General features: G+C 32.4%; 1 non-coding gene across 1 annotated transcript; it reads left to right on the top strand.

Moving 5' to 3' along the window:
* The first annotated feature begins 18,826 nt into the window (after positions 1-18,826).
* Positions 18,827-18,899, top strand: TRNAS-GGA (transfer RNA serine (anticodon GGA)). Its single transcript has one exon. It is a non-coding gene; the product is annotated as a tRNA-Ser (tRNA).
* Positions 18,900-21,387: the final 2,488 nt, after the last annotated feature.

Genomic DNA, 21,387 nt, shown 5'->3' with positions numbered 1-21,387 from the left:
TCCATCAATGAAATGGCCCCACCCTACATCTCTGAACTATGCTTCCCAGAAAACACTGGTCTGAGGCAGTCAACGCTTAGATCAGCAACATCAGCAGCTGTAGGCAGACTGATAGAACCTAAGCGCAAGCCAAATACTAAGTTTGGTGATCGCGCTTTCGGAGTATCTGGGCCGAAGGCTTGGAATAAACTCCCTCCGGAACTAAGATCCATAACAAGTCCAACAGAATTCAGGTCTAAATTAAAAACTTACCTTTTTAAGCTGTCGTATCCTTAAATTAAATATACCAATCCTAAGAGAAAGTCCAGTTATATTCAATTAAGTCCTAAATCCTGTATCTAAATTTCGCCAATAAACAATTAGATAATGTTAATTAAGTGTTAATCTCAAGTGACCTATCAGGTAAGTATTGAACTGTATATTTTCTCCATAAATAGTTAAGTAATAACATAGACCACTTTACAAATGTATTATAAGTTTGTACAGCGCCCTTGAGGTGTTTTTGCACAAAAACGGCGCTATACAAGTCATCCAAGTATTATTATTATATTATTATAAAAAGTTAGAAGTTCGCGGTACATTGTACACGTGCTCGTCATTACGGAAACGTGGCTTAAGATTGGAGAGGAAAAGTTTTACTCCCTGAATGGTTACAAAAGTGTTTTTGCTTCTCGCCCCAACGAAGGAGGAGGCGGCGTAGCAATACGAATTTTCATTTGAGAAATTTTCAATAAAGTGTGCAATTATTGAAAATTTCTCAAATGAAAATTCCTTTTTAGGTATAACGCTTAGTAGCAGTGATAGGAAACCAGTTAACATCTATGCTATCTATCGAAAACCCAACACAAATATGCAGGATTTTCTAATACATCTAGAAAAAATACTGAACGAAAGTAGACAAGATACACTAATATTCGGAGACTTTAACATTGACATATCCATATCCACACACTCTTCATTAAATTTTGCAACATCTTACAATCTTACAATTTTTCAATACATAACAAAACATTTCCCACGAGAGTCACTGATACAAGCTGCACCTTAATAGATCACATTTTATCAAATAGGCAAAACATTCAGACTACTATATCGAATATCGATGATCCACTTAGTGACCATAATATACTTATTGTTGATTATAAGAACAACTTAAAAAAATGTTTTAATAATAGAACCAAATCCCGGATTACGAGACCTATCATCAACAGTATGTCAGTAAAATCCTATCTTCTTGATAACAATTTCACGATCAACTTAAGCAACTCAGAAGACCCTTTTAAAAGTTTCAATTATCACATTAAAAAGGCAATAAAATCAGGTACAACTATACCAAAAACAGGATTAAGAAGTCGGGTACAACTGAATACTCCGTGGTTTGATTCCAAATTAAATACATTAATCACAGAACGAAACCAGATTCACAAGCAGTGGAAACAAGACCCTGGTAATCTTACTCTTGTAACACTTAAAAAGAGATTGAGAAATACCATTACTTATTATAGGTGAAATCTAAAACACAAATATTATGCGAACAGCTTTCAACAAAACCAAAATAACCCCACTAAAACCTGGAAAATCATAAACTCTATTCTATCAAACCGAACACATAAACCAGCTATTGAAATAGAATCCCTCGTGGTAAATGACTGCGTAATTAAGGATCCGAGCCAAATAGCATCCGCATTTAATGAGTTTTTTCTCTCAATAGGAAAAAAGCTAGCAGCTACCATTCCGTCATTCCCGGATGACTGTAATACCGTATTTGTGGAACCGAAGGCTTGCCAATCCTTGTACATGGCTAGGACAAACAAAGATGAGGTACTGAGGATCATCTCTAAAACTAAGCTGAAAGCAGCACCGGGACTCGATGGAGTAACACCATCAGTTCTTAAGACTTGTAAAGAAGAATTAGCGGGTCACCTTACAGAACTTTTTAATTGGTCACTGTCCTCGGGAAAGTTTCCAAATGAATTAAAGTTAGCGAAGATAATACCTATACACAAAGGAGACTGTAAAACATGTATCTCTAACTACCGTCCTATATCACTTCTATCGGGTTTTTCAAAAGTATTTGAGACCATAATCAAAGATAGACTCCTAAAATACATATTTGCGAATAATATCCTTACACCACAACAATATGGCTTTCGGAAAAATTCTAGTACTCAATGTGCCGCCTTTGATTTTATCTCCAACCTTCAACAGTATATAGACCAGGGTGAATATGTGGCAGCCATATTTATAGATCTCAAAAAAGCCTTTGATACGGTCGATCATGAAATACTCTTAAAGAAATTGGAATATTTGGGAATTGTTGGGAAGCCCCTAAATCTCCTCCGAAGCTACTTAGATGATAGATTTTGTCTTGTTGAAGTCAAAGGTGTCTCGAGTGGCTTAGGTAAAATCACATGTGGAGTGCCACAGGGATCAATTCTTGGGCCTCTGCTTTTCTTGCTAAATGTCAATGACATAACTAAATGTGGTATCTCTGGAAACCTCCAATTTTATGCGGATGACACTTTAATCTATTATCACAGTACAAGCCTGAGTGACCCGGAGTCTCAAATGAATGTAGATTTCTCAATTCTAGCTAATTGGCTTCGTATTAATAAATTGAGCCTCAATATAAAAAAACGCACTACCTAACTTTCGGTAATAAGGATTGTGTGCCCATGAATATCACACTTGGAACTGAGAAGCTCCAAAATATAGAAGTCACGAAATATTTAGGGCTATTAATAGACTCTAAACTTTCGTGGAATTCCCATGTTGAGCATGTGAAATCTAAAATATCCCCAATAACCGGCGTACTGTACCGACTCCAAGGTCTTCTCTCTACATCTCTACTACGGGCCACATACTATGCGATGATTCACTCCCATCTGAGCTATTTAGTTAGTATCTGGGGCACTATTACTAAAAAACAAATATCAGAAATACAAGTGATTCAAAATCGAGCAATAAGGAATATCTACCGTCTACCGTGGGATACACATATCAAAGATATATATTTAAAGACAAACATACTTCCTTTTACGGTTCTACCTAAATACAATATCACTTGTACAATATTACAAATCATACATAGATCCTCACACACTAACATCAAACCAGCATTTAATTCAGACATACACCAGCACAAAACACGGTCCCAAAATCTAATACACCTAGCATCGTCTACCCACACAACAAAATTTGGTATTAACTCATTACAATATATTGCATATAGACAATACAATGCATTACCTAATGAAATAAAGCAATCAGTAACTAACAAAAAAATATTAGTTAAAACGCTTAAAGATTATTTCCTGAAAATTTTTTTAAACCAGTGAATTTTCGCTCGCTTTCATATGTTGGTTTACTATGTTTCATGTGTATAGATGTCTCTCAGTATTTCTAAAATCTCTATTCTTAACAATGTATTTACCTTTTTTATTTATTTTTCTTTTCCTTTTCAATATGATGTATTTTTTTAAAAGTGTAATATCCTTGTAAAATGTATTTTATGTGTCTGTACTTCCCGTAATGAGTTTTAGCTCAACTCATTGGGAATAATGTGTTACTTACCATGTTTTTTGTAATACATTATAAATAAATAAAAAAATCACACCAATATTGCGCGTATTGGAGTTAGCTACAATTTCGTTTCCAATTTTGTTTTCATTTAACAAATATTGATTTATTTTTTGTCATTTCTTGCGAATAATGTGATTTGCGAAAAACTTTGAACTTGACTTGAACCATTAAAAATAACTGGTTATACTGACAGTAATTTGATACTAATTAAAATATTGGTTATTTATGGATTTTTGCAGTTTGGCATCATCGGAAAATAAGTACATTTAGGATTATTATTGTCATATTTTATAATTATTTGTTTAAGGGTAAATTATGTTATATATGTTTAATGATATGTGTGTATATTTATGTAAAAGAAGCATTATTTTAACTCTTAGGATACGACCAACTACAATAGTAGTTCAGTCAAATTATGACTACTTTCATATGAACTGTTCAATTTTTGAACGCATTTCAATATTGTCAATGAAAATAAGTAAAACGTTGATATCGTAGATGCCTGTCAATTATTTAAAATATAATTTTCAATTAGCTTTGAGATATTCACAAAATATTGGCCATCTTCTAAGGGTTAAAAGTGATTGTCGTCTACATAGTCCATATTTAAGTCCATCTTCAAAGTTCACAGATCTCGAAAAAAAGCCGTGTATTTGACACCGGTTGGAAAAAAAACATTGCGACTGTCAAAAAAATCATAAGTAGTGACATTATTTCCATCCCTATTCTCTTCCCTTCTTTATTTCACCCGCACCAAGGACAGGTTGTTCTCATTAATAATCAGATCACGACGAGCCTGGAGCAGGTGTTGTCAGACGCGAGGCGAGACGTGGATTTATGGAAATGTCCACATTTTGTTTTTATATGTTTGTAGGTATCTCAGACTAAAGACATTTACGGTCAAAATTTTGAAAAGAGTTTGTAGGTGGGTACTAACTGTTCGTTTTATGTTTCTAAACGTTGTAATAAACCGTTACATTGCGATTAGATTTTATATTTTGAAGGATTATGTATTGATAATTATTTATAATTTCCACAGTAATATTCATAAAGAATCGAAAAAACCTACAAATTGGGTAGCTGTAATAATCGCATTTAAATATTTGCGAAATCACCATGTATATATATTTTTACATATAACAGTTAAGAAGATATGTTTATTGTATGTCATACATCAAATCTTGATTATGTACCTACATTGTTAATAAAGTTACATTTTATGGTATATATTAAGAGATAGTAATATATACCATATATTTTATGGTTATATACATTAACAGATGGTTTCAGCAAATTCCAAAAATTTAATTTTTTAAAAACTTGTGTCTTGTGTGGATGGTTATTTTTGTTTAAAGTCAAGCACAAACAAACACTCCCATATTTTATGTACGATTAAAAAAAATATGATAAATGCTGAAAAAGTCAATTAAAATGTCACTATTCATCATTATTGATGAAGTAGTATTCATTAAGACATCGAATCAAGTCGTGGGTTGGATGGTTTATACATAACACGGTCCAATTATGTGGTACTACAAAAAATTGAGACAAATGTTTCCCTCTCCTTACAAACTTTTCCGGGTACGTATAGCGTTTTTCTAATTCTGATCATTGTACTAAAAACCATTTTAATAATCATTTCATTCTTAGTTATTGATTTAAATACGATCAAAAACCGCACATTCTGAATGGGTTTCAACTGGCTACAACGTCATTATACCATGGAAAATGCCAATGCATGGTAAGCCAGCTATCCCCAACACTGCCCTACGTGACGTTAACGTCACTGAATTCATGAATAAAAACGAACGAAGTGTTGTTTTGGCGGCAAATCGAAAATAGCACATTTTAAAATAAAAATCATACGACATCGTAATTTTTTTATTAACTTTGTTCGGGAAATAAAAAACAAAACACTGAAAATACCCTCTTCCTGAATTTCTCCTACCCTATCGTTATAAGCGAAAATCTTTTTTACTTAATGTCGAAAGATTTAGCTAGCATAGGATTGGATTCGCTATACCTGGTTGGGAAATAGGCGCTTTGTAGCACTCGGCTACTTCAAAAATTCTAGCAAAAATCAACAAAATCCATACAAAAAAATTGAGCTTCTTTTCGTACAACATTTTCTATTATTTCGATTATTGACATGGCAGTAATCAAGTATTTCATTCTGTTAAATGGGATTCCATCATCGAGCGTATTTTTTTGACCCTCCTTTCTTCAACCATCACCTCTACACTCCCAAATATCGACATACATAAGAATCCCTTACTCAGACTCAGACATCTTGTTCAGACTAAATATTTATCAGTTTCTACATAATTTTTTTTGATTATTTCATGAAATCTCTTATAAAATATCTTGTTCTTAGTAGTACGAAGAGTAAAGCCAGAAACAATATTAGAGGCTTTGTTTCTCTGTGAAATAAACCATAAATCAATTAGAGTTGAATTTACCATAAATCAAAATGTCGCGGAAGAAGTTTATCTACGAAAAGGAAACCATTTTCACCGTATTTTTACTTAAAATTATTTTGTCAAAATTTCGTGCGTAGAATATTAAAACTTGTTTATTTACCGATTACAATTTATAAAATAAAACCGTCAATGATTTTGTACACTCGTTAGTGATTTCATGTTTTTTATATTATTTTTCTTCCCGGGATACCTCGTGGTGTTTAAATTTGTTAACATTGAAATAAAATATGCTAGGTGAGTCATCTAGCTGGAAGCAATTAAAGAAAATTATTTCTACTCTGATTTGTAGATGACTTAAGGGGGTATTTCACTATGTCGGGCTAAATATCTGACTAGTTAGCCGTTGGCTGGCTTTAAAGATCAGAATAACTTCGTTATTCAACGGCGACCGTTTCACCATTGTTTCCGAGCTTCCGGATAGATAACACTCGAAATAGTCTGGCAACATCGCAAAATGTTTGCAGTTACTCCATCTACTGCCACGGCTGTCATGCGTCACAGTCCGCCCACCGCAAAGTGTGCATTTTTTTGGTTATGTTATGTTGACTATCAGGTCATTTTAGATAGATTCGTGTCGAATTAATACATTGTTTCTTATTTTGAACACAATCAAATAATTCAGGATGGATCATACAAGCATTCAAATTCATTCAACAAAATTCGACTCACTTCTCCGCTGTCAAACTCGGAATGTTTTGACGCCATCTTTAATTCGAGGAATAGCGCCTAACGTGAGGTTCGAGCACTGATTAGACAAATCGAACTTTAACCGGAGCGTTAGCGTTATTCAGATAGAGTGAAAACGAAACAATGACTAATCCGCGGATTAGTGCTTAGTCAGAACATAATCAGAGATAGTGAAATACCCCCTTAATGCATTAAATATTTTATTACGCTTAGCTATTTTAGCCGTTTAAATGCTAATAAGCGATGTAGATTGTAGAATTCAATAAATCTTTTATCCATGTGAATACCACACAAGAATCCCAACTGATTTCAACCAAATAAAAAAATATATAACTAAGCAATAATTGTTGATTGAAGTAGTAGTACATATTGAATTATATTGCGTGTTGGAAATAAGCCGACGCGACGTGTCTCAGTGGTCCAGAGCATCTGACCGGACATCAGAAGGCGCGGGTTCAATATATTTTCAATTTGTTTTGATATTTCAGGCGAATAATTATTCCTTATAATAATTTGTTATCCTTTGTGCTATGCATAAAACCTTGTCTAATAAACATTAGTTTATCATTACAAAAAAAAATCTTTCAACCATTTGGTGCCAGTTAGATTTTGCCATCTCCAATTGGGGTATGTGTGAAGTTAAAGGTATTTGGGAGAAAAGTGAGATGGGGTAGAGAAAGGTGGACAAATACCTGGCTATTCATATCTGATCACCAAACACGACTTAAATCATTTCAAACAGATACTATTTAAGGCAAATCTTCAATATGGTCCGTCAGATGGGTGATATCAAGAACTTCTACCACTCTAGATCGTCATAAGTCATAAGGTTTCAAAGCAATTAGCCATTAGGTTTATCTTCCACGTCTTGCATCATTTGGGATAACTTACAATTAGCATTTCATAAACTTTTTATACGAATCATTTGCTTGTAATTTTTAGCCTAAAATTTCCTTTCTGGCGCACACATTATCATTGCCTATTCCAGATTCAAGTTTTGTATTTCTCACTCTAATCAGGCAATAGCTTCTTATTTTTTCTTGTCTTCTTAATGACTGTCTTTATTTACCCAGGTAATGGCCAACTCCTTCGCAGCATCTTTGGATAACTGTAGTAATTCTTTGAGCATTTTCACGTTTTTCAGCGAAAGAATACGCGTCCGGAATTCGAAATGACTACGTGTGCCTACTTAGACAGATTTCCTGAAACGTCAAGACTATTATTGAAATATAAGGAAAAGAATTGTATACAAAAGCCAAGCGTATTATTCGCGCTGAAAAAGGAGATAAAAAGACTAAGACTTCTCCAGTTATTTCAATAAAATTTGTACCTTCGTGGAATATTGAAATGTCTCTATTTCTTATTTTACTTAACATGCTATGTTGTCGTATTATTAGGTGTAGCTTCGTTTTTATATCAAATACTTAGAAGAGTTCAGAATTAGAATGAAACATAGTTAAGTTGTTCTTTTGAATAGACTTGTCAAAATTTAAACAATGTTAACTTTTTGTTTTAATTTATTTTAAAGGTTGTACCGTCCAATGTCCAATCAGGGGTCACCAAATGGCGGACTGCGGTACGGATCCGGACCGCCGACCTATTTTGTGCGGGCCTTGTGTTAACAATACAAAATATTTGACACGTGTAACTTGAGTATTTAATTTGATAATTTTTCCCACGAGACTTTCATTAACTATCTTAAATCAGAATTTGAAAACAGATTCACAGATTTTAAGAAAATTGAGAATGTTGTCGAAATCCTATGTAACATTTACTCACTAGATCCCAGTGATGAATGAAGCAATGAAGCTGTAAATATTTTCGAGAGTATTAAAGATGCTCTCCAGATGAAAATAATCGATTTCCAATGCAGTTTAAACACCAAAAAGGAAGTTTCTTGTCAAGAGTTTTGAATAAAATCTGTTTTTGGTAATAAATATTCAAAATTAAATGAAATCGCCTTGAAACTTCTCACTTTGTTTGGGTCAACGTATGTTTGTGAAGCAGCATTTTCCAAGATGAACTTCATTAAAAATAAATTCCGGAGCAGACTTACCGATGAACTTCTCCAAGATTGAATGACAATAGCCTGCACAAACTTTAGGCCAAACTTCAGACGGATAGTCCAAATCAAAAAATGTCATTTTTCTCATTAAACTTCTTTTTAAATATTATTAATAATCAAACTAATTTTGTGAATAACCCTGTCTTAAACATATTTCCATTGTATTTGTTTGTCTTTGATCTTCTAAGCACCTCCCCTTTCCACCTCTCACCCCTCCCCTCAACCCCCCCCCCACACTACTTCCTTTTCTACCCACACTTGTCTCTATATACTTGACAATTTAGTTTTTAGTACATTAATTGTCCTGATGAAGAGAACATCGTTCTCGAAACATGTTGACTTTATATAAAAAATAAAGATTATCGTGGTAAAAACAAAGTGCTTTAATTATTTTATCAAACTTCTTTTTATTCATAACAACAATTTATTATTTAATAAAATAATGTTACGTAACCCATTTGTTTAATTCGATCATTGATATGGTATCTACACATATTTGAATAGTGCACTTTATTATTTCAATTTTTAAGACGAGGGGGGAACTGCGACGGTCATGTATTTTAAAAAAAACGGACCCCTGATGAAAGTAATTGGTGACCCATGTAATAGATCATTGAAGAAGTAGATAATACTGACAAACTAATTCTGTTTCATGTTTCGTTTATATTTATTAGTAGTGTCTTCTTCTCCAATGATATAATTTTAACTTTCTTTGGAAATTAATTTAAAGTTGTAACATTTTTATTTACGAACATAAAATGATAACTTTACACCAGTAGTTTATTTATGCGTCTTAAATAGTAACTCTCACAGATTATCTCGTCTGAAATTTGATACATAATGATTTTTTTTAATCTCGATTTGTAATTTTCATCTTAGGATGTAGATACTTCTAACATCTCAACTTTCAAAGAATTGAACAAGATGCCATTCTCCTTGTTTTATGATTAATTTTCCACGAATGAGCAACATCACCATATTATACGCACACTCAGTTGTTGTGTAAAACTTTACGGGCTTCTTACTGAAATAATCAAATAATTTTTTGATAATAAATAGGTAGATATCCTAGCTACATCAAATATCTTATGACAAAAAAACCTGATAAAATAACACACAAACTTATCAAAAAAAATGATGAAATAACAAACAAACTCATAAAAATTACCGTTTCCAATTATCGTTTTCGCACTTATCCATTGACCTTGCTGTAAATTCATTTGTAAAATCTAAATTACTATAAAATATCCAAGGATATTTTTTTTTCAAATTAACTCAATAAAAAATCAATAAGAACTGTTACAGTAAATTTCGCTTTGTAGTCCTCCGTGTTCGAGGGGGTAAGGCTCCCAACTAGAAATCCGGAGGTCAATCCAGGCGTGCGCAAGTAAATTACATACGGTTGATTTGTATTATTTCAAAATTAATCATTTAAAATAATATAAAAGTATATTTGAGGCACGTTCCAAGGTGGATTATACTCTCAGTATTGCTTTGGTGCAGGACCATCATTCAGAATTTAAACGTTGTTTAAATGGCTTTAGCAGTGTTTGTGACCAGATCTAAATAGCCAGATACTTCTCAAACTTCTCCGTCTCCTGTACATTACCCCAACTGGGGAAGCCATAGCCTAAATGCTTAAGAGGACTCTTACACATAAAAAAGGATAAATAAAATAAATTTCATGGATCGATTCATCTGTTAAACCAAAATTATAATAAAATATTCAACGATCAAACAAAAAATTTCAGAATTACTTTGTAAAAAGATCCATAAGAACTGTTACAGTAAAAAAATATTAGTATAAGTATTTCTACCGCTCTGCTTCCATTAACACCCTGGAAGTAAATTAGATGAAATGCCTTTTACAAATTGTATTAAGGCAAGACGTTACATCTCCTCAGACCGGTCTTTCTTTTTCGAAAAACCCGCATTTTACAATAGTTCAAAGTAGGTAATTTGATTTGACTGTAATTCTAAGTTCATTACGCCCGTCTTTATTATGTCCAAAAATTCTCTCTGGCTTCTTTTACTCTCGTTCTTTATTATAAAATTACTATTGTATTTTGTTGAAATTAATCTTCACCATCTTCTTAGAATTTTAATGTTACTTAGAAAAGCCTTAATCGTGTAAAACCTATAAGTGTTCAGTATCATACAAGGTGCGCATTGAATGATATTTATGCACAGAGAAAAATGAGAAATGCTTATTTATTAGCAATAGGACCGTAAACCGCTTCCTGATAAAGTGTTGGAAAATTTTTAATAATATCGGAACATGTGTTCATCCACCTGCATTGGTCTTAATAATATTTCAGAATGAAATGCAAAAATGTTAGGCCTTACGTACATGTGTTCAGACATTTAACTTAAAGTTTTTTAGGATTCCTATCAATTTATTCGATAATGGCCTATAATCTTGTTTTAAACAGGAATACGAATAGTTTGAAGAGATTTTAATAGATTATCAATATTTTTTAATCAGGAAGTTTTCTCCGTATAGAAACATCGATTAATAGGTTTCATGGAAAATCAAGACAAAGGTAATTCAACCCACATATTCGAAAATAGTAAATCGTTATTAACCCACAAATGGTACTTTACAGTAAGATTCACAATAAGTTGGTAATATGTTGTTTTTAAACCGTATTTTTTCACTAAATTCAGGAAATGACAAATCTTTTCTTGTATTTTTTATTTTTTTAGAAATAAGTGTGGCTTCAAGAAATTGATGGGCGTGACTTTCAGTTTCATTGTATTGGCGTCTAAAACAATTTGCGACTGTTCTTCTTAACATAAGTCACTAGAAAGAGTTGCAAGATCGATAAATAATAATCGAATACGTACCACCATAATTTTTATGAGTTTTGTGAGTTTTGTCAGTAATTACATAAATAATAATTTGTACTAATATGACAGAAGTCGTGAACTCCATAAAAATCTTGTCCTTGTCTTGACTTGACATTATCTTTTAATTGTTTTCATGCTTTTTGTCACACTTGCATTTTTTTTTAATTATCCCATATTGTAACATCTTTTCTTGTATTAACTTCATGGAACGTGCCGCAAATATACTTTATAAAATTATATTATTTAAAATGAGTAATTTTTGAAATAACACAAATTAATCCCATAAAATATTTTTGTGAACGCCGGGATTTGATCCCGCGACCTCTCTCTCTTGCTAGTCGAAGGGTAAGAGTACTTACCCCTTGACCGCGGAGGACGTCATAATTGGAAATTGAAGTTAAATCCTGCTACTGACAACACTCACCTAATTGAGCCACAGAGACCTACACTCGTCGAAGTCTATTTCGTCTACTAAGTCTAATTTTTAGTAAAGATCTAGTCTATTTCGAAAATTTTAATGATATCATTTTTCAATAATTAAGGGTTACCAGTAATATTTTCAATAAATTCCCATATTGTTGATGCTGCTATCTTTATGAATGATTGTAAAGTTCCGAACAAGTTTATTTGCAACCTATGTGTAACGGATATAATATTATTTGTAACGGATATTTATTATCAATTCCAATGAAAAAAGAAGATAGTATTGACAAATCTCAATGAAAAAAGAAGATAGTATTGACAAATCTCAATTAAAAAAGAAGATAGTATTGAAAAATCTCAATGAAAAAAGAAGATAGTATTGACAAATCTCAGTGAAAAAGAAGATGATAATGACAATCTCAGTGAAAAAAGAAGATAATATTGACAAATCTCGGTGAAAAAAGAAGATAATCTTGGCAAATCTCAATGAAAAGACAGAGAAAATATAAAGGTAACGGTCGCAACTAGGAATTGAACCCAGATGATGAGCTTCAACGAAATTCGATGAGCTTCTAAAGTTAAATGAATAAGTTTTCTACAAGATATTGCTAACAAGGTACAATAAAAATAACCACTCATTTATTTTGTATCACATCTTATCGGTATACAATAAATAGACAGACAAAAATATTTATAAAATAATACGAAGAAGACAATCATACGTCTTCGTTTATTAAACAAAACCTCATTTAAAAGTTATTGTGTAAAAATAAGGGTGGTCTTTAATGAGTAAGGCTACAATTTTAATGATTGTCTGCTTTATTTTAAAACAACACTTAAAGTAATTGAAAAAGGGTACTTTATCTGACGAGAAAATGATGATTAAATAATCACCAAAATATTCTGCGATTTCTTTAAGAAATTATTCTCGTTTGCACGTTTCTTTTGAATACACTTTTTCAAAATTTTTACTTTTACAACAATCTTTAATTACAATCACCTTTTTGTGGACACTTATGAAACATAAAAAAGATTACTAGATTGTTATTAATTTGAAAGAAAGCAGGAAAAAATTAAACACCTATTTGTGGAATAATGATCGTATTTTATTTTCTAAGAAATATAATTATCTTTGTAATTTGAATTATGCTTTTTTGTCTTTCATAGTCAAGCGGTGAGAGCATTTATTTTAAGCGTGGAAACTGCGGATTTTCAAAGAATATAAATTATTTTAATATCATGTCCTTGGAATCACAAGGTTCCATCTGACATTTTGGCCAAAATTGACTTTTTTACATCAAAATTCAAACTTTTTTGTTCTGAAAATAAGTTTTTGGTATAAAATAAATAAATATTTTTAGTAATAAACATTATTTTTTTATTTTTAAATTTTGAATGCAAACTTTAAAAAAATGGGTCATACTAAATCGCTCAGTGTATGCCTTGATGATAATTCAATTAAGTCTAGTAAGTCTTAAAAAAGTATAATAAAGATCATAGATTGGAACTTCTAATTTATAATTAATAAATCTCGGAAATTTATGCTGCACTCTCTCAATTCTTCGTTGGTGAATTTTATAAAATGGAACCCAGATATATAATTACACTCCAGGTTACTTTTACCTTATTAATAATTTGATTGATTAATAATTTAAAGGAATTCATTAATTTAAAATATTTCTTCGTTCTCAAAATAAACACAAACATTTCATTGCCTTACTAGTTATTAAATTTTTATGAGGAACAAAAGATGATTTACTGTCAAAAATACTCATAATACCAATGTCCTTAATTTGCTCAGCTCTTTTTTTTATGTCATATTGAGACATTGTGGGATTTTTGATTCGGGCAACCAAAAGAACAAGATAATCGACACATGGGTTAGATTATAATGGTTATAATCTAGGCAGGTATGTGCCTATTCACTTAACTGTTCGCTGAACCAAAAAGGTAGGTATTCGCAAATATGACTTACGGAAGAGTTGGTTATGATGTTCCATGATATGGTTCTTTTGGTAGCGCTCGTATAATGAAGGAATTCATAGACACTCGTATAAGATTGAACTAATTATAACTCCGGCTAAATATCGAATTGACACATCGGTTGTTTTTTTGGTACGGTGGTTTTGTCAACTGTCATTAGATGACGTTTTCGTTCCGGCGCGGGCAGCTTGATTCAACTCAAAGCAACGCTGCGCAGATTCAAACCAGTAAAATTTGAATCCTAGCCCCCTTATTGGTTGAATTGGAAAAAGAGTTAAAACAATTCAGCGTTACGAAACAGTTATTTTTTTAATTTTCTCTCTGTTGAGGAACAGTTGAGATTTAACGGTTAGATTTAATTGTAATATTAAACAGTAATTGATTTAGTTAATAGTTTTATAAATTTTTTGATCATAAGCAAATAAAATTATTGAACGTGTAAAAGAAAATTCTAAATACAAAGCTTTTTGCCAGACTGGATATAAGCAAAACGTTGTGTACATCTTGATACATATGATGTAACGGTCTACACTTTACATGCCAGCAACGTGGTAAAAATCTCGGCTCCTTCTAGAAGTTTCAAACCCATTGTGGGCGAGTAAGTTGAAACATATTTTCATTTGGTTAATTCGATATCCGAAATGCCGTATTTTGTCAACTTTTATTTGAGTGGAAGATAGTTCTAATGTCACCCTGGCGAGAAACTTTCATTATAATTAAAACTGTCGGCTATAGTAACACTGTCTACATATTATCTTTGTCTATTATCTATGCCCAGATTGTCTTTGCTTCTGAACTTGTTCCTGTCAAGCACTTGTTAAACGATTGTCAATAAGAATGGTTTATTTATTAAACTCAATACAATTATAATCGTATTCTCATTTCGCCACAATATAATAAAAACAACACGAGTTGACCTGATAATAATATCGAGGTATACTTCGACATTCCCTTTCGTATTTTTCTTTCAACATTCAGCCACACAAAATTTCCCATGTTGGATATGCTATAATATTTCTCTGCTTTTGCTCAATTTAGACCCTTATAAACTCGTGCAGCTTTCAACCTAGTGATTCCTCAGTGCCGATTTTCAACAAGACGTGCAGCTAAAAAATAGGTAAGTCAAATTTTCTTCACAATATTCACTGTTCACCCCGCTATAAAAACCTCCAGCGAAAAATATTATTATTAAAAAATATGTATTCTTATAATTCAATAAAAATGTTGAATCTAAATAAACAAGTTTTACTGTGTATTATTTATTGTACGTAGAATTTATAAATCGTTATTTAAAAACAGATTAAAACACAACGTTTGTTTGGTATGACTAAATCTGTTAATTATGAGACGTTCTAACATCACAAGCATTCTGCGTGAGTCTCTATGGTTTACAATGTATTTTTTTTCATAGAAAATCAGGTTCTTAAAACCGGTAAATTGTTTAAATCAGGTGCGGTTTTCGATTTTTTTTCATTTTAGTTCAAAACAATAACACAAGTGGCGAGATGCTAACATTTTACCTGGTGTTATTCAATGCTTAAAGTGGGTAATCTTGAAAATAAAATAAAAATGTCTAGACCTCCATATGAAAAAAAAAACATAGGTTTTTGAGGCTGGTGACCGATGACGTCATTCGTCATGACCATAGATTTAGTGTGATTTTGGAAGACACGAAAACCTAAGTTTTTTTAAATTGTTTTAACAACCAAAACTAACTTCAATAATAGAGTGGGGTTCCTTATTTGGTTTGTTGTCACTATTTGATTAAAATACAAGTTAATTCACAAACAAATATTGCGACTACAGTATTTGTTTATTTATTTAAGGAACTTAAACAGTCTTAGTAATACAATATACATAAGAGGATAACAAAAAAACAGACCAATTATTAATGTTCACAAATATATTCAGAAACATAAAACTAACCTGTAAACGATAAACCTATAATATGCCTACCATAAACAGCAATAAATAAAAGTGATTTATTTTTATTTATTTTTTTTTTTTTTATTTATTGTTTGTTTGTAAATATTACATAATACAATTAATGAACTTAAAATGTCCAACTAGGCGATTGCCCGTTTTAGGACATTCCAATATGATAAGTTTTTACATGTAATATATGGTACATTATAGTGTTGACTATTCTGTTGTTAAAAAAAAAAATACATATGTATATTCGTATTCTAGAATGCTTCCAGTTATATCACGACATATTTTACTATTATTTAGCTGACATAATAACTGAATTAACATAACATAAGCTGAATTAATAGATAAAAACAAGAAAATGAATTTGAAAATGAAACTGAATTGAAGAAATTCTGTTGGTAAGGTAATACAAATGTATATTCATTTTTTTTTTTTTTTTTACTATTGTTTAGCTGATATATTAAACTAAAGAAATATTAATATATAAAACAAGGAAATGAAAAATAACAAAAAATAAAAAATGAAAGTAAAGAAGGAACTTTTCCTTTAAGGAAAAATATCACGAAGAATTGAACAATTTTCGAACTTTCTTTATGTAAAAATACAGTTCCTGTAATGCTAATATAATACCAATATAAGTTAAAATGTAAAGAAGAATGTAAAGAAAACAAAATTTACAATTTAATTACTGTTTTTTAGCATATTCTCGCATTCAACTCTCCCCAAGTCCAGAAGCCAATTGTTTACCTGCATACGCAGAATATTAGTACTCTTTGCCTTCCATGCATCAGGTATGAGATTGAGCAGTTTAGGGCCTAAGTAAGAGAATTGTCTCTGTGCTAAAGATGAGGAAGTGGTGGGCGGAACTGTTGGGTTTTTTTTTGCATGTCTTGTATTATGACAGTGGTTTACGGAAGCTAAGTAGTGCCTCTGTTTTTGAGTATGTAAAATGATTTTCCTTATGTATAATTGTCTTACATCAAGAACACGAAACTCTGCGAATAATGAATCGCTGGGGTACCTGAAAGGTTTTTTCAGTATGACTCTTATAAGCGATTTCTGGGATTTAGCTAAGGGATCGAGTATGGTTTTGGCACAACCTCCCCAACCTAATGAAGCATAGTCTAGTATGGAATTGCACATTGCAAAGTAAATTCGTTTCAAATCATTTAGACATAGAATATTTCTTATTGCTATAAACAGATGTGTAAGTTTCCTGACCTTTGTGGAAGTAAAGGCTATGTGTTTGTCCCATCTCAGAAATTTATCAATGATAATTCCTAGGTATCTTATATTGTCCACACATTCTAAGGTATTGCATTTACATGTAATAGTGTCGTAACAATGGTGTATTCTAATGTTAATAATTTCTTGTGGTTGACCCGCTTGAGTTGAACTGAAGCAGATGAATTTCGTTTTATCCGAGTTTAGAGTGAGGAGATTACTATCTAGCCACTGTTTAACTTTGTTTATGCCAAATTCAGCTTTAATGCAAGACTCATTCCAGATTATAACTATACTTAAATAGACTTGGGTTGGAACGGGAAAGGGGAGGAGAGGGAAAAGGAAAAGTTGCCACGCAAGTAATATTAAAATATTAGGTACAATCAATTTAGCAGTCGTTAATATGAGTTAGAATGTGATACAATGAGATTCTGTAGGGATAGTAACTAGCAGTGAATATGTCAGCACGAGTGTCTATATTTGCAAATTTACTATTATAGTAGTTACATGTCCTTTGCATAAATTCATTTTAGTTGGAATTGGTATTGCATCTATCAATGTAGAAAAGGGTATTTTGTCTGCTGTATCGAATTGGCGCATGGAAATTTATTTTGTTCAGCAACTCCGGGTAACAGTATGTATACATAAAAGAGAATAGCATAGGTAGGTACTCTACAAAATTGTTATACAGGGAGAAAGGGAGAAATAATTAACATAAGTAGTTGTAAAAGTAAGTATAAGTTGTAAAAATCAAAAAGGAAAAAATACAACAAGAAAGAGGGAAACAAGTAATGAAAAGAAGAAAGGAACAAGAAAGCAGTAGGGAACTGCTCTCAATACAAGCCAGTAAATAAAATATTAACAGTCTTGCATCAATTGACGTCGTATTTTTTTATTTACGAATTTGGATTTCAGAAATGTATATACATTTTTCCATGTCTTTCGTTATCATAAAATTGCGGAATATTATTAAGTAAATCTAGTTAGTTAATAAACAAAGTTTTCTTGAAAAGGAAAAATCGCAGAACCTTAAAAAAACACGAAATCAAATTTTACTTGTCGGAATTAACCCTAAAGAATTTAAAGAAAAGAAATGCGCATATTAAAATTACGCAGAACTGCTTGATTCGGTGAGCTTTTGGATTCTACTAAGTTATACTGGAAGTCGGGATTTATTTTCGTACAGAAATTCTGGGACTAACTACCATATACATTCCACATTGCCCAGAGGAAAATAATTACACTCAGTCGGTGGACATCTTCAATATCACTTTACAATTATTATTTTTTTTTGGTAAACTAATGTTTAAGACAAGATTTTTTTATGCATAGCACAAAGGGTAACAATTATTTTACAAGCAATAATTATTCGCCTGAAACACTCATTCACATTGAAAAATCTCCTGATAAAAGATACATGACGTAGTACATAAAAAATGTAGACAATTTGTCTCGACGCCATCTAGTGAGAGAGTTAGCACTTACGATGCCTTTCTCATATAAAATAAAGTTGGTTTTTTTCTGGTGAAAAAATGTAACAAGCAGTAATTGATGAATGAAACACTAGTATATATTGAATCATTTCGCGGATAAGAGATAAGACGCCATAGCTCAGTGGTCAGAGCTGTCGACCGGAAATCGAAGGGACACGGGTTCGAGTCCCGTTGGCGTCATGTATCTTTTATCAGGAGATTTCTCAATGTCGATGAGTGTTTCAGGCGAATAATTACTGCTTGTAAAATAATTATCACTTAACAAATTCAAAAGATCGTTACTGAGGCAATTCCTCTATATATAATAAATAATGTAAAATTTTTACCATTCATATAAAAAAGCTAATACATAATTTTTTTCAAATAAAATAGTATTAGATCACAGGTAAGTACTTTATTGCTTATTATAATACATTTTCTTACATCAACCCCGCACAGGAGGCCCTGAGGACAATCATTTTCCTCGGGGCCTATTTCATCTTTGTCGATGCTGTGTGGAGGGTCTTATTAATGAAAGGAAGGAGGGGAAGTTCTGGGAATGAAAAATGTATAGGTGAGTAGGAATCTAGAGATTAGTGTGTAGGCACATCCTGAAAACACCTATCCTGATGAACCCGGACACCCCTGATAAATCATCAAGCTTAGTGAACCACTTGAGGTAACCTATGGCAAAGATGTTAGTTATCAAATAAATGGTGTCCGGAGCGGTGGTACCATGACCCGCATCCCAAATTTCCCAATGAATCCGAGCACCCTTGCTAAATCAATTTACATGTTTTAAAATACATTTATTACATAATTGAAAATGGTTTCACGATAACTCCTCAAAATGACAATTCAACACAAACATTTATATAGCCATAACTCATAACTTTAAAACACTTTTTATATGTGTGTTGAATTGCCATTTTGATGAGTTATCCGCTTACCATTATAAACACGTGTTCCGACATCCTTGTATTTTACCAATAGTTTGTTAGGAAACCTTGTCAATTCATTCGTTGAAGGTTGCAGTCCCGTTTTGACGGCCGGCATAGTCCAGTGGTAACGCATTGGACTGCCATTCCGAAGGTCGCGGGTTCGAACCCGGCGTGCGCAAATAAATTTTATTTAATTAATTTGTGTTATTTCACAATTAATTAATTAAAATAATATATAGTATATTTGCGGCACGTTCCAGAGTGGAAGATACTCTCAGTATCGCCCTGGTGTAAGACCACCATTCAGAATTGAAACGTTGCTCCAAATGGCTTTAGCCGTGTTTAGTGACTAGATCTGAATAGCCAGGTACTTCCCCACCTTCCTCTTTCTCTTCCCCACTTACCTTCAGCCTCACAACATCCCCCAATCGGGGATGCCATAGTCTCACTGGCTCCAGACGGTGAGGTATTCACTATAAAAAAAAAAAAATAAAAAAAACAGTATAAAAAATTATTTGACAACATTTTTAATAAATTAGCAATATTTATCGGTAAGTTTTCTCCGTGCAGATTGCTTGCTTGATTGCAATCGACGAGATAACATTATTTTAAGGTAACTTCAAGGATATAATATCAATAAAAAAGTGTGAAGAAAGAATAGTGCAAACTCATAACAACAATCAATGTATTTTTCTTTTTTTCCCCGGAGGATAGGTGGAACAATATAGTTTTACAAATAACTGTTAACTGTGCTCAGCGTATTTTTTCCAACCACCTCTAATATTCTTTGTACGTTTTTATTTACTTAGAAAAAAAAAATTTATGCCTTCCACTCAAATAATTTGTATCTAACATACCTTAGTTTCAAAAATCTCTAATTTGTGGAGGCCATTGCGCCCCTAACACCAGACAAGATGAGGCGAACACAATATTTGAAATGGAGTAGGTACACCCAAATACAAACAAAAAACATATTGTTGAAGGTTACTCTTTTGTGAACTGTTGAAATGACAAAAGATCTGTTAAATTTCACAAAAACACCCTAAATTCACTGAAGATTCCAGTCAGTTACTTCGCAAGATGAAACAATGAAAAAACCTTAAATAAAAATTCCTAGACCGAAAAGTTTAAAAAACAAAGCGAAATTCCAATTACTAAGATCGTCAATGTCGAGATGCTTCTTTTTATTTATTTTGCCAGAATTTGCAGGTGTTTTTCCAAGTGCGTAAAGTAATTAATTAAAAGGCCAAGTTAATCTTTTGTCGAAATGTATGAAAAGATGCTGCGGAGCGAACGAATTTAAAGCTGCGGTATAGGTAGGTACTAACGATCTTTCACCCTTGAAAGAGACTTAAAACTGTGAAGATTAAAGACGTTAATTTTGTAAAAGACGCAAAAAACCAGACTGACCTTCGGTTCAGTTAATGGATAGTCAGTTACTCCCACTAATTTATTTACGTCAGCAGCAAACAAAGTGGTTCATCAATTTCTTATTCTGTTTTCTGTAATGCGCAGGCTATATAATGAGGCGCGTCGAGATGTACTCAGTCAGTCATTAATTAGCAGTTTTACGAGTGACCAACATGCGAGCGCTGCTACTGATTGCTGCATACTAAAGCGGCCGATCACCGACCGCCGGTTTTCCCCGCGTCGCGCCCCGCTGTTACTTCACCGCGTCGCTACAGGACCTTATTTACCTATACCCTGCTCTGCACGAACTTCAATTTATTATGGACTCCTCGGGATCA

Source organism: Hesperophylax consimilis, chromosome 22 (genome assembly GCF_061612785.1).
Source record: "Hesperophylax consimilis isolate HC1 chromosome 22, BYU_Hcon_1.0, whole genome shotgun sequence".
In the NCBI taxonomy this organism is placed as follows: Eukaryota; Metazoa; Arthropoda; class Insecta; order Trichoptera; family Limnephilidae; genus Hesperophylax; species Hesperophylax consimilis.
The sequence above is the reverse complement of the archived record's forward strand: the minus strand, read 5'-3'. Positions and strand labels throughout refer to the sequence as shown.